Source organism: Apium graveolens, chromosome 8, assembly GCF_009905375.1.
Source record: "Apium graveolens cultivar Ventura chromosome 8, ASM990537v1, whole genome shotgun sequence".
Lineage (NCBI taxonomy): Eukaryota > Viridiplantae > Streptophyta > Magnoliopsida > Apiales > Apiaceae > Apium > Apium graveolens.
Window position 1 is genome coordinate 120,104,285 of NC_133654.1, and position 22,648 is coordinate 120,126,932.

Below are 22,648 nucleotides of genomic sequence, written 5' to 3' on the forward strand. Positions count from 1 at the left end.
TGGGTTGAGTATATAATAGTTCATTTCAGTGTTTGGTATTTAGTTTGTATGTATTTGTAGAGTAGTATCGTAGATTTATGGTTCTTGTTTGGGTATACAATAATCAATGGATTAGAAAGAATATGATTCATGGCTCAAGGACAATAACTGAAATCAGGATTTAGGTTTCTGTGCTTCAAAGCACTTGCAATATCACAGGATTATCAAGTACTACAATATCTCGAGAAAGTTCAGAACACTTGCCTGGTATTAGCTTACTACACTGCACTCGCTTCCAATCACAACCATTCTACTCCTCAACTACCTGTTTCCCTTTCCTACGTCTTGCCTCTTCTGCTCACATATCATAAGCATCTATCAATAATTTACTCATGGAATTCTATTCAACACATACTTCTATCTACCCTTCGTTTTACCCAAATCCGATTAACGGATTGAAAGTTATGCAATAATCAAGTAAACACCGAATATATAGACCGATAGTCAATTAACAAGTCACATATAGCACATAATACATCACGTAATCAATGATATATTATTTATAAAGAAGTCTCGGGTCATAAATAGGCTTTCTGGTATTTAAAATGATTTTTAAAACATTTTTCGGAATTAAAACGAGTCGTTGGATCAATTTCGGGTTAATAAACAGGGTTCGGTTGGCCCATTCTGGCTCCGAAATAATTTTAGAATAATTATCGAGCCTTGGAAATAATTTAGAATAATATTTTAAAGCTCGAAACTATTTTTCAGAATTTTTAAATCATTTTTAAATAATTAAATCTAATTAAATAACTAATTAAAATCAATTAATAATTAATTAAATCAATTAATCAATTAATTTTTGAATTAATTGACCAATTAATCAATTATAAATTAACTGAAATTAATTAACTAATTAATTTAGATTTATTTGTGAATTAAAAATAATTTTCAGAATTAAAATAATAATTTTTAGAATTTTCAGAATTTAAAAATGAATTTTTATAATAAAAATAAATAGGAAATATGATTTTTAAACATTTTATAAACAGGAATCCTAAATTTGCAAAGTCTGGAAACTTCAGGGACCTAACTGCATCGTTTTCAAAAGTTGGGGTACTAAACTGTAATTTTCCAGCCCTTCACCGGAAAACAGTCGGGTTTGCCGGAGAACACGTTCCCGGCGTCCTCACCCCACCAACACCTCCAGATCACATCTACACAACATCAGGAACACAACCATGCAATCAATTCATCCTAACAATCCCTGAGTTGGCCGGAATTTGGCCGTAAAGTTTTCCAGTTTCCGGCGAACATCGGAAAACTTCAAAACACAACTCCCTTCTCTACAGATCTCGTTGGTTCATGAAACTTATACGACTAGATTGCAAATTTCACAGAGAACACAACCCACTATAACACAACATCAATCTATCACAGAATAAGAAACCCCCAAATTTCAATTAAGAACATTCATACGGGTTATAAACCCTAATTTTGAAATTCGAAAATTAAACCCACTTTTGAGCATGTTATTGAACTCCAAATCAGACGTATGACATATGAAAATCATCAGGAAAACAAGCTCTACAACATGCAATCATCAAATCATACAAACAATCATCCGAACAAAAATTCATATTTTTAATAAAATAAATTCGAAAATAAATAAATTTTTAGAAAAATAACCTTGATTTCTGCAGTGAAACGAAGCTCAGAATCTGATAGAACACCTCAAATCCTTCGTTTTGGTCACTCAAGCTTTGAAAACAGAGAGCGGTAACGCCTTCGTTTTGCTGTTTGATTCTTAGAACAGTTTATGTAATTAAGGTTTTTCTCTGAAAATTATATAATTAACTATCTGCAAATGATTTTGATACGAAATAAAATACGAAAAAAGGCTATTTATAATTACGAAAAATTTGTATCCCGTTGGATCATTCCGGATATAAAACGGTACGTTTATTTGTAAAAATTGATCCAAACGGTATCATTTTTCGGGATAATTATCCAAATCAGTACAATTTGTACTGCGGTCTTGGTCTCAGCGCCTGGTTACACGTATTACGAAGTGATAATTGGGATAGTTTAATAAAAAGCTCACGTTTATCGAAAATACGGGTTTTATTGATTTACCGAAACGAATATTATATCGAAAATGTTGCACTGGGACCTGCGCAGGACAAACCGTAAGCTGGATCGAAAAAGTCGAAACATGGAATATGCTCGGAATATTACAATTAGGTTAGGAAGGAGTTCTCGAAAGAGTTTCGGGTTCAAAAAACGTAACAACGGGTGATGTCGGTTGGTTCCCGTTTTTATAAAATAGATTTTAATTACCCGGAAAAAGATTTTAGAAATTTCATATGATTCTTATAAATCCATAAACCAACATAAAAATAATTAGGAAGATATGACAATTATCTATATTTTATTTTGGACATATAAAAATTAAAATACTCAATTAATATTATTTTTGAATATTCAAGTACAGATAACACTTAACAATTAGCTCACAGAATAGATACTGAACACACATAATAATTATATAATAGCAAAAATAATTACACGATATATCCCGGATATTACATCCTTCCCCCCTTAAAAGGATTCTGTCCTCAGAATCTCTAAGAAAACAAATAAGGGTACTTTTCTCTCATATCACTTTCTAACTCCCAGGTTGACTCTTCAACCTTTGGGTTTCTCCACAATACTCTTACTAACTTTACCACTTTATTTCTCAATACTTTCTCTCTTTCCTCTAGAATCTCTATCGGACTCTCTACATATGATAAATCTGCTTGAAGTTCTATTTGAAAGGAAAATGTCCTAAGTCCAATCATGTATTAGGATTTAGGAATAACTTTTATGTAATCTGTTTTGATTTCATTGATATTAATAAAAGATTTGTTTTGTTTTTATTACGGGCTCTATCTATTTAAGTGTTTAAATAAGATATACCATAGTTTAGAGTAAAGCTTTTTATGGATTATGATGAGATCATAATAGTGAGACCTAAAAAGATGATAACTCTAAACTTAAATAGTTCCTGGTCATAGGATTACTAATTGGTAATTAATAATCCGCAAAGATCGGTACATACTATATTTGCTTCATTATGAAGGATGTCTGTTCTCATAGACATTTGTGTGGTGACACTATAGCTAGTATGTAGGTGCTTATTATGGAATAAGTTCACTGAACATGACTCGCACAGCTGAACAACTGATGGAGTTCACTCACGTGTCAGCAGTTGTTCACATAGTGATAGTTGTACAAGTATCCTTAGACTTGAGGTCATCATAGTCATCTTGTGTACACTGAACTATGCTTTGGTTTAGTTCTTAGTCTCCAGGGACAATTATTAGGGCTCTTCTGGGTATAGGAATTTGTACACGAAGATAGTGTATGATCAATAAAGGATCTACCCCTTCCAGTGAAGGAAGCGAATGTTCAAGGCTGATCCACTTATGCTAGTTCAGGAATCTCTGGCCAGAGTAAATGAAATTAGAAAGGAGTTTCTAATTTGCATAGAACTACGCATAGTAAATGGTAAGCAAGTGATTGAATTAGATAGGCTTGACACGAGATCCATGCCTTGTATTTAATCGGGATATTGTAGGGTAGAAGGAGTTTATTGTACGGTAACTATTCACTGACAGGTTCTTGGTATTCTAAGCAGTGAATTCATATTATCCGGATAGTCGCGATATGTTGAGAAGCATCACTCACGATGTAGAATAAATGTGATTAATTAATTAATCATATTTAATAAATTAGAGAATTTATATAAATAATGATAAAATAGTTTTATTATTATTTATTTCTACTACCGGTTTAATATTGAACCTACAGGGTCACACCATAAAAAGAGAATGATTTAATGGTGGAGGAATTAATTAATAATGGCTAATAATTATTTATTTATGAAATAAATAATTAATTGGCAAATTTAATAATTGATTAAATGAGATTTAATTGATTATAAATTAATTAAGAAAAGTTCTTAATATTATTAATTAAGGATTTAATTTTTGGAAATTAAATCAAGAGAGAGAATTATTTCTAAAGTGTTTAGAAAAAGGATTAATAATTAAAAGGTGTTTTAATTATTAATGAGAATAATAAATGGGATAATAATAATATTATTTATGGGAAAATTTCAGCTGAAAATTTTGCCTATAAATACACTATTATAGACCTTATTTTATTCTAACCCACATCGAACCCGAAAACCCAAAAAGTTTGGAAAACCCAATTCTCTCCACCTCCTTCCTCCTCCTTAACATCGTTTTCTTGGTGGATACCGGTGGAGTGCTTCACACTTGAGGAGCAACTACTATGGATCTCTGATCGTTGTCTCCGAATTATTTTAAAAGGTTAGATTCGATCCCTCGAATTTTTATTCACGATTTATATGCTTTTATTTGGATTGTGTATGTGTAAAAGTGTTTTGCCATGCCCCCGCTGCGTTAAAAATCCAACAATGGCATCAGAGCATAAGTTGTATGCATATAGATCTGTGGTAAAAATTTCAGAATTTTATGTGCTTGTATGAATTAATTATGATTTTTACAAGTTATATCATGGATTAATTTTGTCTGATGAGAAATCATTTCTCAGAATAATTTTGAATGTTGTTCTGGTTTCTACAAGTGTTGTAGATCGTCTGGGTATTTTTTTTATAATTTTATGATGTATAGATTTTTTATTATGAATTTTTGAAGTTCTTACAATTAAATTCATAATTAAATAATCATATATATATATATTATTTGTTAGTATGTATATGTATATCTGTATTGCTGTGTTACACCCCTGTATGTCTGTTGATTGCACGGAGATAGTGAAGAACTGACACGGCAGAAAAGGACAGGCACGCTGATCGAGAACGTCTGTCAGGCGGCTGAGAAAAAAAAAATATAGGGGTATAACGCATTCCGGGAATGCGTTACACACCTGTGGCGCATTCACGGAATGCGTTACACCCTTTAATGGCTTAAAAGGGGTGTAACGCATCATCGGAATGCGTTACAGGGCTTGTAACGCGTTCCTGTAATGCGTTACAGCCCTCTGTTGATTTTAAAATTGATTTTCTGGGAGTTTCGTAACTCCGTTTTGGGTGTGCAATATACCGTTGGATTCATTTTTCCGAGATGGATCTAATGGAGTGATCAATTTTAGTTTATATAAAAGTTTTGAACTGTTTATATTTGCATGAAGTGTTTTTAAGCTGTTTTTGACTGTTTTAGTTGCTTTTAAATGCTTCATATGATACATAGAGATGTATAATGCTTAGACGAATGTGCTAGATGATGTAACATGCCTACCTTGATGTTTATTCATGTTTATATATGTGATATATGCTTAGTTTATCATGCGATGATAGATTTAGGTGAACTTGAATGAACATAAGGCGTTTGTTAGACAACCTAGTATAGTGAAATTGTTTCATAACCTTAATAATAATATTATGAATACAATCATGAGATTCTTGTGTTTATGAAACACGTAATTGAATATGAATTTTTGATATGAGAGAAAGGATGATTCTGTCAACAACAGATTTCTATCTGTAAGAAAGGGTTATTAAGTGACGCCTCTTGACAATGCTCCACCCGATCTGGGAATCATCTGATTATTGATTATTGATTTGAAATATTTAATTTAAAAGGAAGAATTTCTTTATAATATGATTATGATTGTAACGTAATATAATCCCTCTAAAATTAAATAATATCAAGTAGTAATTGGCCAATGATACAACGGGCTTGTGTCGGTCATAGCCTTCCAACATGGTAGAAATTAGTTCTTATTTTTTGAATCATTGTCGTTTCGTGCCACAGCCGAGGGCTTTGATTTTGAAATAAGAAATACTTATCTATTACATAGAGATGTGTATATTGAATAAGAATCTAAAGGTCGTTACGTGCCACAGCCGTGGGCCTTTGGGGACTGATTCAATTGTACGGAATGTTGGGTTAGACTTGGCTTAGAATATTTAGTTTGTCGTGCCACAGCCGTGACTCAATTATTCAAGAGGCTAAAGTTTGATTAGGGAATAACATTAGATGTAATTGACAAGAGTTGTCTGCCTATTGAACATTACATGGCGTTTCGTGCCACAGCCGGGGTTGTGTAATGGAATGTAGGATCCCTATTCCTACTAGCATTATGAATGCTTAATTTTTCATGTAGGGGGTTGAATAAATTAGGAAAACTAGTGTGAGCCACTTATGAATAAAGACCCGATTCATATAGTGTTTTGAAATGAAATCGAATATTTACTAAGTGTTGTTATGTGTTTATCATTTACAGATTTACTTTGTACGTTATGTCTTCTGCACTATCACTCAGGAGCATACTAGATGCTCACAAATTGACTGGTCCTAATTATGCTGACTGGCTTCGAAACTTGAGAATTGTTCTCAGGATTGAGAAGCTGGAATACGTGATTGACTCACCTAAGCCTACTGAACCTGCTAGTGATGTACATAATGATAAACATGTTGTGTATCGTAAGTGGATAGATGATGCAAATGTTGCTCAATGCATCATGCTAGCTTCCATGAACATTGAGCTACAGAAGTAACATGAGCATATGGATGCTCACACTATCCTAATGCATCTACAAGAGTTGTATGATGCGGCAGGGAGGACAGCTCGATATGAGATATTGAAGGAGCTGTTCGGTTGTAGGATGTCTGAGGGATCATCTGTGAATGACCATGTACTTAAGATGATCAATTTGATTGAACGTCTTGGACAACTTGGTTTTGCCATGGATGGGGAGCTGAGCCAAGACTTGGTCTTGCAATCGCTTCCGAGTTCGTTCTCGCAGTTTGTTGTGAACTTTCACATGAATAAGTTGGATGTCAGCCTGCCTGAACTCCACAACATGTTGAAGTCTGCGGAATCGAATTTTCCCCCTAAGAAGAGTTCTGTTCTTCTAATTGGTGAAGGTTTCAATCCTAAGAAAAGGAAGAGGAACTCTTCCAAGAAGAAGAAAGTAGGTGAGAAAACGCCGGTTCCACCAAAAGCTGAAGACCCCAAGAGCAAAGTTGTTTGCTTTCACTGTAACAAGGTGGGGCACTGGAAGAGGAACTGCAAGGTTTACCTTGCAAAATTGAAGAAGAAGGGTAGTGAGACTACCGCTTCTGATTCAGGTATGTTCATGATAGAAGTGAATATGTCATTTCTACTTGAGTATTAGATACCGCCTGTGGTTCTCATATCTGCAATTTGTTGCAGGGACCAAGGAGAAGTAGGACTCTTGAGAAAGAGGAGGTGATTCTACTGATGGAAATGGAGCAAGAGTTGCTGCTGAAGATGTAGAATCATTTCATTTACATATGCCTACGGGCAAGACCATTGTTTGAAATAATTGTTCCCTCGATTGTGAGGAATATTATTCCCATGTTAGATTTGGCTGGATTTTCATTTATTATTGAGAATAATGAATGTTCTATTCTTAGAGATAATATTCTTTATGGACGTGGTACTTTAAATAATGGTCTGTATATATGTGACATAATTTACTTCAGATTGAACAAACTAATAAAAGAAAAGGGATGAAGAAAATCTCACTTTATAGTGGCACTGCAGTCTCCATTTAGTGGACATGGAGAGAGGGCTGCAGATTTGCTAGGAATGGTACACACAAATGTATGTGGACCAATGTCTACGCAAGCCATGGGTGGATTTTCATACTTCATTACTTTCATAGATGATAGATCTGGATTCAGATATGTGTTTGATGAAACACAAGTCTGAGGCCTTTGAAAAGTTCAAAGAATATAAGTATGAAGTGGAGAAACAACCAAATATAGTATTATAACTCTTCGATTAGATCGAGGAGGTGAATACTTGAACGGAGAGTTTCTGGATTATCTCAAAGTAAATGGTATAGTCTCCCAGTGGACTCCTCCAGATTAGTATCTGAAAGGAGAAATTGAACTTTGTTAGATATAGTTCGGTCCATGATGAGCTATGCAAATTTTCCAGTATTCCTATGGGGTTATGCATTGGAAACCTCAGCATATTTACTGAACAAGGTGCCTTCCAAATCTATTCCTCAAACTCCGTATGAGATATGGAAAGAAAGGAAATCGAGTCTTAAACACGTTAAGATTTGGGGATGTCCAGCTTATGTCAAGTAAGTTGACCCAGATAAGCTGGAATATCGATCCGTAAAATATAGTTTTGTGGGATATCCTAAAGAGACTTTAAGGTATTACTTTTACACCGATCATCGGGTGTTTGTCTCCAGACATGCTACCTTCTTGGAAAAGGAGTTTATCCTTGAAGGAAACAGTGGGAGCAAAATTGAACTTGATGAAGTTCAAGAAGCACAAACTACTACGGATCAAGTGGAAACACATGTTCTGACTGAACAACCTTTTGTGGAATAGCCCATTCATAGGTCAGGGAGAGTGTCTCGCCAACCTGAGAGGTAATATGGCCTTGTCATTGAGAATGACAATGAGTTATCGATCATTGATGATGACGACCCTGTGACCTATAATGAGGCTATGAGTAGTGTTGACTCAGAGAAATGACATAGTGCCATGAAATCCAGAATGGAATATATGTATACGGTATACATAAGATAGATTATAGCAGATGGCCAGGTGGAGACCAATAAGGCCAGGCTTGTGGCAAAAGGATTCAAACAAAGGCAATGGATTGACTTTGATGAAACTTTTTACCTGTAGCCCTGTTAAAATCAGTTCAGATTTTGCTTGCGAATGCTGCTTAATACGACTATGAAATCTGGAAGATGGCCAGATGGTTTTCTTTCCAAAAGAAATGAAAACCTAGTGGGTAAGCTGCTGCGAACCATATGTGGTTTAAAGCAGGCTTCTTGAAAGATGGAACATTCATTTTGATGAGGCAAACAAAGAGTTTGATTTTATCAAAAAACGAAGATGAACCATGCGTCTACAAAAGGGTTAGTGGGAGCGCGGTAACATTTCTTATATTGTATTGAATTAGAGTTGACACACATAATAACATAGCAGACCCACTCACAAAGCTACTTTATGAAAGTCACTTTGATCGTCATGAAGACAAGATGGGTATTAGATACCAGAGTGATTGGCTTTAGTACAAGTGGGAGATTGAAAGGAAAATGTCCTAAGTCCAATCATGTATTAGGATTTAGGAATAACTTTTATATAATCTGTTTTGATTTCATTGATATTAATAAAAGACTTGTTTTGTTTTTATTACGGGCTCTATTTATTTAAGTGTTTAAATAAGATATACCATAGTTTAGAGTAAAGCTTTTTATGGATTATGATGAGATCATAATAGTGAGACCTAAAAGGATGATAACTCTAAACTTAAATAGTTCCTGGTCATAGGATTACTAATTGGTAATTAATAATCCGCAAAGATCGGTACATACTATGTTTGCTTCATTATGAAGGATGTCTGTTCTCATAGACATTTGTGTGGTGACACTATAGCTAGTATGTAGGTGCTTATTATGGAATAAGTTCACTGAACATGACTCGCACAGCTGAACAACTGATGGAGTTCACTCACGTGTCAGCAGTTGTTCACATAGTGATAGTTGTACAAGTATCCTTAGACTTGAGGTCATCATAGTCATCTTGTGTACACTGAACTATGCTTTGGTTTAGTTCTTAGTCTCCAGGGACAATTATTAGGGCTCTTCTGGGTATAGGAATTTGTACACGAAGATAGTGTATGATCAATAAAGGATCTACCCCTTCCAGTGAAGGAAGCGAATGTTCAAGGCTGATCCACTTATGCTAGTTCAGGAATCTCTGGCCAGAGTAAATGAAATTAGAAAGGAGTTTCTAATTTGCATAGAACTACGCATAGTAAATGGTAAGCAAGTGATTGAATTAGATAGGCTTGACACGAGATCCATGCCTTGTATTTAATCGGGACATTGTAGGGTAGAAGGAGTTTATTGTACGGTAACTATTCACTGACAGGTTCTTGGTATTCTAAGAAGTGAATTTATATTATCCGGATAGTCGCGATATGTTGAGAAGCATCACTCACGATGTAGAATAAATGTGATTAATTAATTAATCATATTTAATAAATTAGAGAATTTATATAAATAATGATAAAATAGTTTTATTATTATTTATTTCTACTACCGGCTTAATATTGAACCTACAGGGTCACACCATAAAAAGAGAATGATTTAATGGTGGAGGAATTAATTAATAATGGCTAATAATTATTTATTTATGAAATAAATAATTAATTGGCAAATTTAATAATTGATTAAATGAGATTTAATTGATTATAAATTAATTAAGAAAAGTTCTTAATATTATTAATTAAGGATTTAATTTTTGGAAATTAAATCAAGAGAGAGAATTATTTCTAAAGTGTTTAGAAAAAGGATTAATAATTAAAAGGTGTTTTAATTATTAATGAGAATAATAAATGGGATAATAATAATATTATTTATGGGAAAATTTCAGCTGAAAATTTTGCCTATAAATACACTATTATAGACCCTATTTTATTCTAACCCACATCGAACCCGAAAACCCAAAAAGTTTGGAAAACCCAATTCTCTCCACCTCCTTCCTCCTCCTTAACATCGTTTTCTTGGTGGATACCGGTGGAGTGCTTCACACTTGAGGAGCAACTGCTATGGATCTCTGATCATTGTCTTCAAATTATTTTAAAAGGTTAGATTCGATCCCTCGAATTTTTATTCACGATTTATATGCTTTTATTTGGATTTTGTATGTGTAAAAGTGTTTTGCCATGCCCCCGCTGCGTTAAAAATCCAACACTATTGGCTCATATTCTATTACATGCCTGGAGTCTGGATTATATTTCTTAAGCATTGATATGTGAAAAACATTGTGAATGTGCTCCATGTGCGGAGGTAACGCCAACTCGTAAGCTATTTTGCCAATACGCTTTAGGATTTCAAAAGGTCTGACATATCTTGGGTTTAGCTTCCCTTTCTTCCCAAATCTCGTTAGTCCTTTCCACGGTGATACTTTCAATAATACCAAGCTTCCTTCTTCAAATTCCATGTCTTTTCTTGACTGATCTGCATATTTCCTTTGACGATCTTGTGCGGCTATTAATCTTTTCTGGATAATTTCAACAACTTCCTTTGTCTGTTGCACCAATTCAGGTCCGAGTATTTAGCGTTCTCCTACTTCGTCCCAATATACTGGAGATCTACATTTGCGTCCATAAAGGGCTTCATAAGGTGGCATCCCAATACTGGCGTGATAACTGTTGTTATAAGCAAACTCTACTAGGGGTAAATGCTCGTCCCAACTTCCTTTGAAATCAATAGCACAAACACGTAGCATGTCCTCGATTGTCTGAATCGTTCTTTCACTTTGGCCATCCATTTGGGGGTGATAAGCTGTACTCATATTCAGTCTTGTTCCCAAACATTCTTGAAAACTCTTCCAAAATCTTGAATTAAAGCTTGGATCTTGATCAGATACAATAGACACTGGAACTCCATGACGAACTACGATATCTTTCAAGTACATATGAACTAACTTGTCAAACGAAAATCGTTCATTTATAGGCAGAAAATGAGCTGACTTGGTAAGTCTATCTACTATAACCCAAATGGCATCATGATTAGTCCTTGTCCTTGGTAATCCAACTATGAAATCCATGGTAATATGTTCCCACTTCCATTCTGGAATCTCCAATGGTTGTAGCAATCCGCTTGGTTTCTGATGCTCTGCTTTAACTCTCTGACAGGTATAGCATTTGCTAATCCATTCCGCAATTTCCCTCTTCATATCTGGCCACCAATAATTCTTCTTTAAATCTCTGTACATTTTGGTACTCCCTGGATGGATGGAATATCTTGAACTATGTGCTTCTTGTAAAATTTCATTTTTCAGCTCCGTTACTGGTGGAATCCAAATTCTTGAAGAAAACCTAAGAATACCTTGATCATCTTGTTGCGTGCATAATTCATCACCTACCAAACTATTTATATCTTGATCCATTACCTCTTTCTGGCATTTCTTTATTTTCTCCAATAACTCCGGTTGGAAAATCATACTGTACACTTTTGCTTCCTCGGGCTTGCAAATTCTAATCTCCAATTCCAATTTTTGAAATTCTTTAAATATCTCTTCAGGTACGGATAATACATTTAACTTTTCCTTCCGACTTAACGCATCTGCTACAACGTTCGCCTTACCGGGATGATAATTAATCGAGCAATCATAATATTTGATCAATTCTAACCATCTCCTTTGTCTTATATTAAGTTCCTTCTGGGTAAATATATATTTCAAACTTTTGTGATCCGTGAAAATTTCACACTTTTCTCCATACAAATAATGTCTCCAAATCTTCAAAGTGAAAACTATAGCTGCTAACTCCAAATCATGAGTAGGGTACTTCTGTTCGTGTGGTTTCAATTGCCTTGACGCATACGCAATCACCTTGTCGTGCTGCATAAGAACACATCCTAATCCTTTGTAGGAAGCATCGCTATAAATTACGAAATTCCCTTGATCGTCTGGAAGTGACAAAACAGGTGTTGTGATTAATCTCCGCTTCAATTCCTGAAAACTTTCTTCGCACTTGTCATTCTATATAAACTTTTCATTCTTTCGTGTAAGCTTTGTCAATGGTGTTGCAATTCTTGAGAAATTCTGAACGAATCGTCGATAATATCCTGCCAATCCCAAGAAACTTCTTACCTCAGTGGGTGTTCTCGGTCTTTCCCAATTCGTAATTGCCTCGATCTTTTCCGGGTCCACTTTGATCCCTTCGTTACTGACTATGTGTCCTAAGAACTGAACTTCCTGTAGCCAAAACTCACACTTCGACAATTTAGCATATAACTTCTTTTTTCTTAAAATCTCCAAAGTTGTCCTTAAATGTTCCGCATGATCCTCCTCCGTCTTTGAATAGATCAAAATATCGTCTATAAATACTATAACGAACTTGTCCAAATATTCCTTAAAAATTATGTTCATCAGGTCCATAAACGCTGCTGGGGCGTTGGTCAATCCAAAAGACATCACTAAAAACTCGTAATGCCCATACCTTGTTCTGAAAGCTGTCTTTGGTATATCTTCTGGTTTAATCTTCAGTTGATGATATCCCGATCTTAAATCGATTTTGGAGAAATACTTGGCTCCCTTCAATTGGTCAAACAAATCATCAATTCTGGGTAATGGATACTTATTCTTAATCGTTAACTTGTTGAGCTCCATATAGTCGATGCACAGTCTCATGCTTCCATCCTTCTTCTTGACAAATAATACCGGTGCACCCCACAGGGATACGCTGGGTCTAATTACTCCTTTCTCTAACAGCTCTTGCAATTGTTTTGCTAATTCTTTCATCTCATTGGGCGCCATTCTATACGGGGCCTTGGATACTGGTTCGGTTCCAGGTGCTAAATCAATTGCAAATTCAATTTCTCTATCTGGAGAAAGTCCTGGTAACTCGTCGGGAAATACGTATGGAAATTCATTTACAACTGGAATATCTTCAAGTTTTGCTGGCTCCTGACTTCTGTCGATCACATATGCTACGAAATGCTCACATCCTTGTCGTAGTAACTTCTTGGCTTGAATCATCGTTAAGAACTTCTTTACCTGCTTCTGTCCCTTGAACGTTACTATTCTTTCGTCTGGCGTTTTCACCATTACTTTCTTATTTCGACAATCTATCTGAGCATCATGCTTAGATAACCAATCCATTCTTAATATAACATCAAATTCTCCTAACTTAAATGGTATCAAATCTACACAAAACTTACTACCAGAAATCTCAATCTCACAATTCCCACAAACTTGATTAACAGTTACACGTTCTTGATTTGCTAATTCCACAGTCATTATTTCATTTAAATACCCAACTGGAAAATTTAACTTACTAACAAAATCTTGCGAAATAAACGATCGAGTTGCTCCCGAATCTATTAACACTTTGGCACATAAAGAGTTCACATTAAGCGTACCTGCCACGACATCCGTATCCTGGATCGCATCCTTCACCGACATGTCAAAAACTCTAGCCCTCGGAGTCTCATTCACTGTTGGGGTAGATCCCAAAATCCTTAATGCATTACTGACTGGGGTTGGTGTCTTGCAATCCCTGGCCATATGTCCTGGCTTCCCACATTTAAAGCATGTAAATCCAATGACTGGAACTTTCACTGCTGGATTCCGGATAGGTTGATCCTTATTTGCTGGCTCTCTTGCTGGCTGATTTCGACACTCCCTCGAGTAGTGCCCTTTCTGGTTGCATTTAAAACATACCACATTCAACTTGTTACAAACTCCTCCATGCTTCTTTCCACATACTTGACAATCTAGAAAAGTTAATCTCAACTGATTCGGCTGATTCACATTAGCTGAACGATTGCCCTGGCCTCCGTCTCCTGCATTTTGTCTCCTGAAATTAAAATTTCTCCCTGACTGAAACTTGCCCTTCTTAAAATTTGGAAACTTCCCTGTTTGTGACTGACCCTCACTTCCCTCAACTTTCCTTTTCTTGCTTTCCTTTTCTTTCTGGAACATCTCACTCTCTGTCTCTGCGATCATAGCTTTCTGTACAACCCCGGCATAGGTATCCAATTCAAAAATAGCTACCTTCCCTCTGATCCATGGCTTCAAGCCTTGCTGGAATCTCTTAGCTTTCTTTCTATCAGTATCAACATACGACGGCACATACCTTGACAATTCCTCAAACTTCCCCTCATAATCTGTTACCGACATGTTCCCTTGCTTTAATTCTAAAAACTTCAGCTCCATTTGATCCTGAACAAACTGAGGAAAATACTTTTCCAAAAACAACTCCTTAAACCTTTCCCAAGTAATAACATCTGTACTTTCCAATGTTTTCACCATTTCCCACCAATAGGTGGCCTCATTCTTCAGATAGTAACTTGCAAATTCAACCTTCTGCTCCTCTTTCACTTTTACCAAGGCAAAAGCCTTCTCTATTTCCTTTAACCACACATTTACTTTAATTGGCTCTAAGGAACCCTTGAATTCTGGTGGGTTTACTGCCTGAAAAGTTTTGAAAGTTACCTGGGAATTGGTCTGTCTCTGCTGTTGTTGTGCCAGGTGAACTGTTTGTTGGGCCAAGATTTGAAGAATCTGGGCTATTGCTGGGTCCATGGGTCCTGGGTTCACATTTGGATTTGTATCATCTTGGTTGTTATTGTTGTTGTTGTTGGTTTCTTCATTCTGGGTGTTGGTGTGGGTATTTCTTCTGGGAGGCATTTTCTGTAAAGAATCAATCAATTTATTTAGTTTTTGAATCAAATCTTTGTATAAAAGAAAAGTTTTATGAAATAGAAATATCTTTTTTTTTTTTGAAAACAGTTGTAACTAAGTAAATTGCATGCTTCTTTACAGAATATAAACAGTTATGGAAAACAGGGTACATGGTATCACAGGGGTATAACTGGTGCAATAAATAAGGTAAGGTAACACAGGTGTAATAAAATAAATGACAGTGTTGGAAAGGAAAAGGTACTGATATATAGATCAAAAGTTTTAGGTAGTACAAGCGTAAAGACGCTTCGAAAGTAAAAGCAAAAAGGTTACAACAACCTACTCACTAGTCAGCATCGTTAGTTTATAAATACAACTCAAAAGTCTACTGATACACACTACACACTACTGTCCATACTATATAACCATAACAACACTGCTCAGCATCTCCATCTCAAAATCTCTAACTCATGGCAAATCTGGACCTCCTATCTCCTCAAGCTCTTCTAGGATCCACTTAGCCCACTCCACTAGGAAATCAGGGGTGATATACTCATGTGTAGCCTCAACAATCCTCACAGCAGCTGTTCTGCGAAACTCCTGAAGCCTCTCCCTAAGTCGCCTCTCACCACTCCCCATCTCTCTGGTACGCATGATATGCAATAACTCCTGGATCTGACCCTGTAGGAATCGCTGCTCCATAAGGCAAGCCTCAAACTGATGATATGGAACAGGATAGGAAGAGAACTGGAAAGGTACTCCTGTGACTGAATGACTAGTAAAGCCTGAATCAGCAGGTGGGGGTCCTCTAACAGGTGGCCTCATGCCTGGAGATGGAATAGCCTGCAATGGTACGGGCTGCAACACCGGTGGAGGTAGAATAGCCAATGCTGGTGGAATAACAGGACGTGGATCCGATGCTGGTGCTCCAACTGAAGGCTCTGAGTGATCAGCTGATACGGGAATAAAAGAGTCGGCCATCTCTGCTATCTGAAATCATATCGTAACATAAGAATCTCGTACCACGACGCAAACTATACTAATACCGGTTATACCATAACACTCAACCTCTCGACATTCTATCATCCTATACCTTACTTCTAATCCTATCCCTCTATCCATTCCCGTCAACCTAGGCTTGTGTCAGTGACTTATAACCTGTGGCTCTGATACCAAACCTATGGCGCCCTCCAAACCCGGGTCAGAAGTTTGGGGTCCACACACACCTTAATTATAACATGCTTATAACAATAATAAATATAATAATAATATATGCAATGACCCTACTTACCAACCACCACGGACCGCAACAGGTTAAAGTATGCACACAAGCCAAACTCACTAATATATTACAAACCGTTCAAATCCCAACTATTTCAAATTCAAACTGAGTATTTAACATTATTACAAACTTTTACAAACTTAAATTATTCCAAAAGAAGCCTACTAGCTCAGCTTTCTCAACCTGAACCCCTAGCTCTCGCGCTGGACTGGGGATCCTCTTTACCAACTGGTTCATTTTTAACTGGAAAGAATATAAACAACATCGCACGAATGAGCTAACTAGCTCAGCAAGTCACAATGACAAAACTGAGAATAATGATCATCAGGTGAATATGTTTATGATATCAAGTGAACAATGGATTATGATTTAGAATTGGATATTATACTTTTAATTTAAAAACCAAGGTTAGGTTGTTGATCAGTCACGCACTAACCCCGAGCAAGGCACACAGCATTGCTTTAACTACTGGATCCAAGGCACACATTGGCCTAACTTGACCATTATATGGTCTGACCACGAATCTGGTCCACAATTTTATAAAAACAATCCAATTCTAACATAATAACAGAATATGCAATAGTAAACAATAACCGAAATCATTAACAACAATAAATGTTTAACAATGAAAGGGTTTCAATCCTTGTAAGGATCAATAAGGCAATTTAAAAGCTTGGATGCTGGGTAATGAAAGAATTGGATAACAAAGGAATCAACGTTTCAAGGTTTCAAGGATTCAATCTTTTAAAGTATAAGATACCATGGGTTGAGTATATAATAGTTCATTTCAGTGTTTGGTATTTAGTTTGTATGTATTTGTAGAGTAGTATTGTAGATTTGTGGTTCTTGTTTGGGTATACAATAATCAATGGATTAGAAAGAATATGATTCATGGCTCAAGGACAATAACTGAAATCAGGATTTAGGTTTCTGTGCTTCAAAGCACTTGCAATATCACAGGATTATCAAGTACTACAATATCTCGAGAAAGTTCAGAACACTTGCCTGGTATTAGCTTACTACACTGCACTTGCTTCCAATCACAACCGTTCTACTCCTCAACTACCTGTTTCCCTTTCCTACGTCTTGCCTCTTCTGCTCACATATCATAAGCATCTATCAATAATTTACTCATGGAATTCTATTCAACACATACTTCTATCTACCCTTCGTTTTACCCAAATCCGATTAACGGATTGAAAGTTATGCAATAATCAAGTAAACACCGAATATATAGACCGATAGTCAATTAACAAGTCACATATAGCACATAATACATCACGTAATCAATGATATATTATTTATAAAGAAGTCTCAGGTCATAAATAGGCTTTCTGGTATTTAAAATGATTTTTAAAATATTTTTCGGAATTAAAACGGGTCGTTGGATCAATTTCGGGTTAATAAACAGGGTTCGGTTGGCCCATTCTGGCTCCGAAATAATTTTAGAATAATTATCGAGCCTTGGAAATAATTTAGAATAATATTTTATAGCTCGAAACTATTTTTCAGAATTTTTAAATCATTTTTAAATAATTAAATCTAATTAAATAACTAATTAAAATCAATTAATAATTAATTAAATCAATTAATCAATTAATTTTTGAATTAATTGACCAATTAATCAATTATAAATTAACTGAAATTAATTAACTAATTAATTTAGATTTATTTGTGAATTAAAATAATTTTCAGAATTAAAATAATAATTTTTAGAATTTTCAGAATTTAAAAATGAATTTTTATAATAAAAATAAATAGGAAATATGATTTTTAAACATTTTATAAACAGGAATCCTAAATTTGCAAAGTCTGGAAACTTCAGGGACCTAACTACATCGTTTTCAAAAGTTGGGGTACTAAATTGTAATTTTCCAGCCCTTCGCCGGAAAACAGTCGGGTTCGCCGGAGAACACGTTCCCGGCGTCCTCACCCCACCAACACCTCCAGATCACATCTACACAACATCAGGAACACAACCATGCAATCAATTCATCCTAACAATCCCTGAGTTGGCCGGAATTTAGCCGTGAAGTTTTCCAGTTTCCGGCGAACATCGGAAAACTTCAAAACACAACTCCCTTCTCTACAGACCTCGTTGGTTCATGAAACTTATACGACTAGATTGCAAATTTCACAGAGAACACAACCCACTATAACACAACATCAATCTATCACAGAATAAGAAACCCCCAAATTTCAATTAAGAACATTCATACAGGTTATAAACCCTAATTTTGAAATTCGAAAATTAAACCCACTTTTGAGCATGTTATTGAACTCCAAATCAGACGTATGACATATGAAAATCATCAGGAAAATAAGCTCTACAACATGCAATCATCAAATCATACAAACAATCATCCGAACAAAAATTCATATTTTTAATTAAATAAATTCGAAAATAAATAAATTTTTAGAAAAATAACCTTGATTTCTGCCGTGAAACAAAGCTCAGAATCTGATAGAACACCTCAAATCCTTCGTTTTGGTTACTCAAGCTTTGAAAACAGAGAGCGGTAACGCCTTCGTTTTGCTGTTTGATTCTTAGAACAGTTTATGTAATTAAGGTTTTTCTCTGAAAATTATATAATTAACTATCTGCAAATGATTTTGATACGAAATAAAATACGGAAAAAGGCTATTTATAATTACGAAAAATTTGTATCCCGTTGGATCATTCCGGATATAAAATGATACGTTTATTTGTAAAAACTGATCCAAACGGTATCAGTTTCCGGGATAATTATCCAAATAAGTACAATTTGTACTGCGGTCTTGGTCTCAGCGCCTGGTTACACGTATTACGAAGTGATAATTGGGATAGTTTAATAAAAAGCTCTCGTTTATCGAAAATACGGGTTTTATTGATTTACCGAAACGAATATTGTATCGAAAATGTTGTGTCGGGACCCGCGCAGGACAAACCGTAAGCCGGATCGAAAAAGTCGAAACATGGAATATGCTCGGAATATTATAATTAGGTTAGGAAGGAGTTCTCGAAAGAGTTTTGGGTTCCAAAAATGTAACAATGGGTGACGTCGGTTGGTTCCCGTTTTTATAAAATAGATTTTAATTACCCGGAAAAAGATTTTAGAAATTTCATATGATTCTTATAAATCCATAAACCAACATAAAAATAATTAGGAAGATATGACAATTATCTATATTTTATTTTGGACATATAAAAATTAAAATACTCAATTAATATTATTTTTGAATATTCAAGTACAGATAACACTTAACAATTAGCTCACATAATAGATACTGAACACACATAATAATTATATAATAGCAAAAATAATTACACGATATATCCCGGATATTACAGTAGATCCTTTATTGATCATACACTATCTTCGTGTACAAATTCCTATACCCAGTAGAGCCCTAATAATTGTCCCTGGAGACTAAGAACTAAACCAAAGCATAGTTCAGTGTACACAAGATGACTATGATGACCTCAAGTCTAAGGATACTTGTACAACTATCACTATGTGAACAACTGCTGACACATGAGTGAACTCCATCAGTTGTTCAGCTGGGCGAGTCATGTTCAGTGAACTTATTCTATAATAAGCACCTACATACTAGCTATAGTGTCACCACACAAATGTCTATGAGAACAGACATCCTTCATAATGAAGCAAGCATAGTATGTACCGATCTCTGCGGATTATTAATTACCAGTTAGTAATCCTACGACCAGGAACAATTTAAGTTTAGAGTTATCATCTTTTAGGTCTCACTATTATGATCTCATCATAATCCATAAAAAGCTTTACTCTAAACTATGGTATATCTTATTTAAACACTTAAATAGATAAAGCCTGTAATAAAAATAAAACAAGTCTTTTATTAATATCAATGAAATCAAAACAGATTACACAGGAAGTTATTCCTAAATCCTAATACATGATTAGACTTAGGACATATTCCTTTCAGTTATCATTATCGAGAAGATTATACATTGTAACCTAGCAGCTCTTAGTGATATTTGTTCATCACTGAGAGAGAACAACAGTTCATATTGTAACAAAGTTTATTGAATATATTTGATCTTTGTTACATACTTATGTTAAATTGATTTGATTGTATAAACAATGTATTCAACCCCCTTCTACAGTGTTGTGTGACCTAACAAATGGTATCAGAGCATATCTATTAACACACATACAGTAAAGATCCAAACAATCATGTCTGAAAAAGCACAAACTCCAACCAAGCCCACCAAAACTCAAGAAACTCAAGTCACTCAAACCCATAGTCGATATGAGACTATTAGGGTTCCTATACTGAGACCTTCTGAATATCCCATATGGAAAGTGAAGATGGCTATATTTCCGGAAGTTACAAATCCAGAATACCTTGATAGAATTAATGATGGACCACATAAGCCTACCAAGCTCTCTGTTGTAGTTGTTGATCAACCAGCAAAGACCATACCAAAGGAGAAAGGTGAGTACACAGCTGAAGACATCTCATCTATTGCCAAGGATGCAAGGGTAAGGCATTTGCTGCATATTGCCATTGATAATGTCATGTCAAATAGGGTAATTAATTGCAAGACTGCAAAGGAGATATGGGATGCTTTGGAGACAAGATGCCAGGGAACCAATGCAATCAAAAAGAACGGGAGGACTATACTCACTCAAGAGTATAAGTACTTTGACTCAAAAGATGATAAGTCATTAACTGACTTATATGACAGGTTTGTCAAACTCTTAAATGATCTGTCACTGGTGGACAAGGAATATGATCTTGAAGATACCAATCTAAAATTCCTTTTAGCTCTTCCTGAAAATTGAGATTTGAAGTATACTACCATAAGAGACAACTATGACCTTACTGAAACTACTCTTGATGAAATTTATGGTATGCTCAAGACTTATGAACTTGAGATGGATCAAAGGAGCAAGAGACATGAAAGAAAGTCAAGGACAGTTGCTCTTAAAGATGAGGAGGAATCTCCTCAAATGGCTGCCTCAAAAAGGGGCAAAGGAAAGGCTCTCATCATAAAGTCTGATTCAGAGTCATCATATTCTGATGATGATGATTCAGAAACTGAAAGTTTACATGAAATGGATGCTGATACAGAGATGATACAACTGTGTGCTCTTATGGTAAAGGGCATCACCAAGATAGCCTACAGGAAATTCAGAAAAGGCAAGAAGTTTTCCAGGAAAAGTGGAAGTTCTGATAAGAAAACTTCTTGCCTTTTCTGAACATAAGGTGAACTATGCCCTGATGGAAAATGCTGATAGCAGTCCTGAAACTGCTGAATTGAAGGTACCTCAAACAACTTATGCCTTTCATACTGATGATATTACTGAGTTGAGATTATATCTTAAAACCATGTTCATTAGTTATAGAGATCAGACTTTAACATGTGAAAGATTAACATCTGAAAATCTTGCTTATAAAAAGAGAAATGATTATTTAGAAAAGGAGTTAGTTTTTCTTCATCAAACTAAGAAAGAAAAAGATGATACTTTATATGTTAGAGATGAAGTGTTAAAATTGAATGAATCTCTAAAAGCTTACTTAGAAAAGGAAAGAGAGATTATCAGAACTTGGACTTACTCTGGAAGAACAACTCAGAATTTATTATGTAGTGGAAACTAGAAAGATGGCTTAGGTTATGGAGATTATAAAAGTGAAAAAGGAACTGAACAAATTGAGCCAATTGTTGTTAAACAGACTGCTAAGCCAAAGGTAAATCCTATTAAGTTTGTAGAAAAAACTGTAAAGTCTGATTCTGAAAAGATGAAAGAGTCTAGGACAGAAGTCAAAGAAAAGCCAACTTCTGACAAATTAAAACAGGATAAACCAGATGAAGTTAACATTGGCTTAATGACAAAGAAGTAGATTAAGTATAAGCTGAAATAGATTAGAAATATGAACAAGGTACAGGAAGCTAGGAAAAATAGGAATGGAAAGGAAGGTGTGAATAAAAGTAATAATTATATGCCTGTTCCTAATGCTCCTAGAAAGAAATGTTATAACTGTGGAAACTTTAACCATCTTGCTTCTTTTTGCAGGAAAAATAAAGATATAAACTCTTTACCTCCTAAATCAGGAGTTAAGAGTCATTCTGTTAGGTTTAAACCACAAAATCCTTGTTTTCATTATGGTAGTTTATGGTATTCCATTT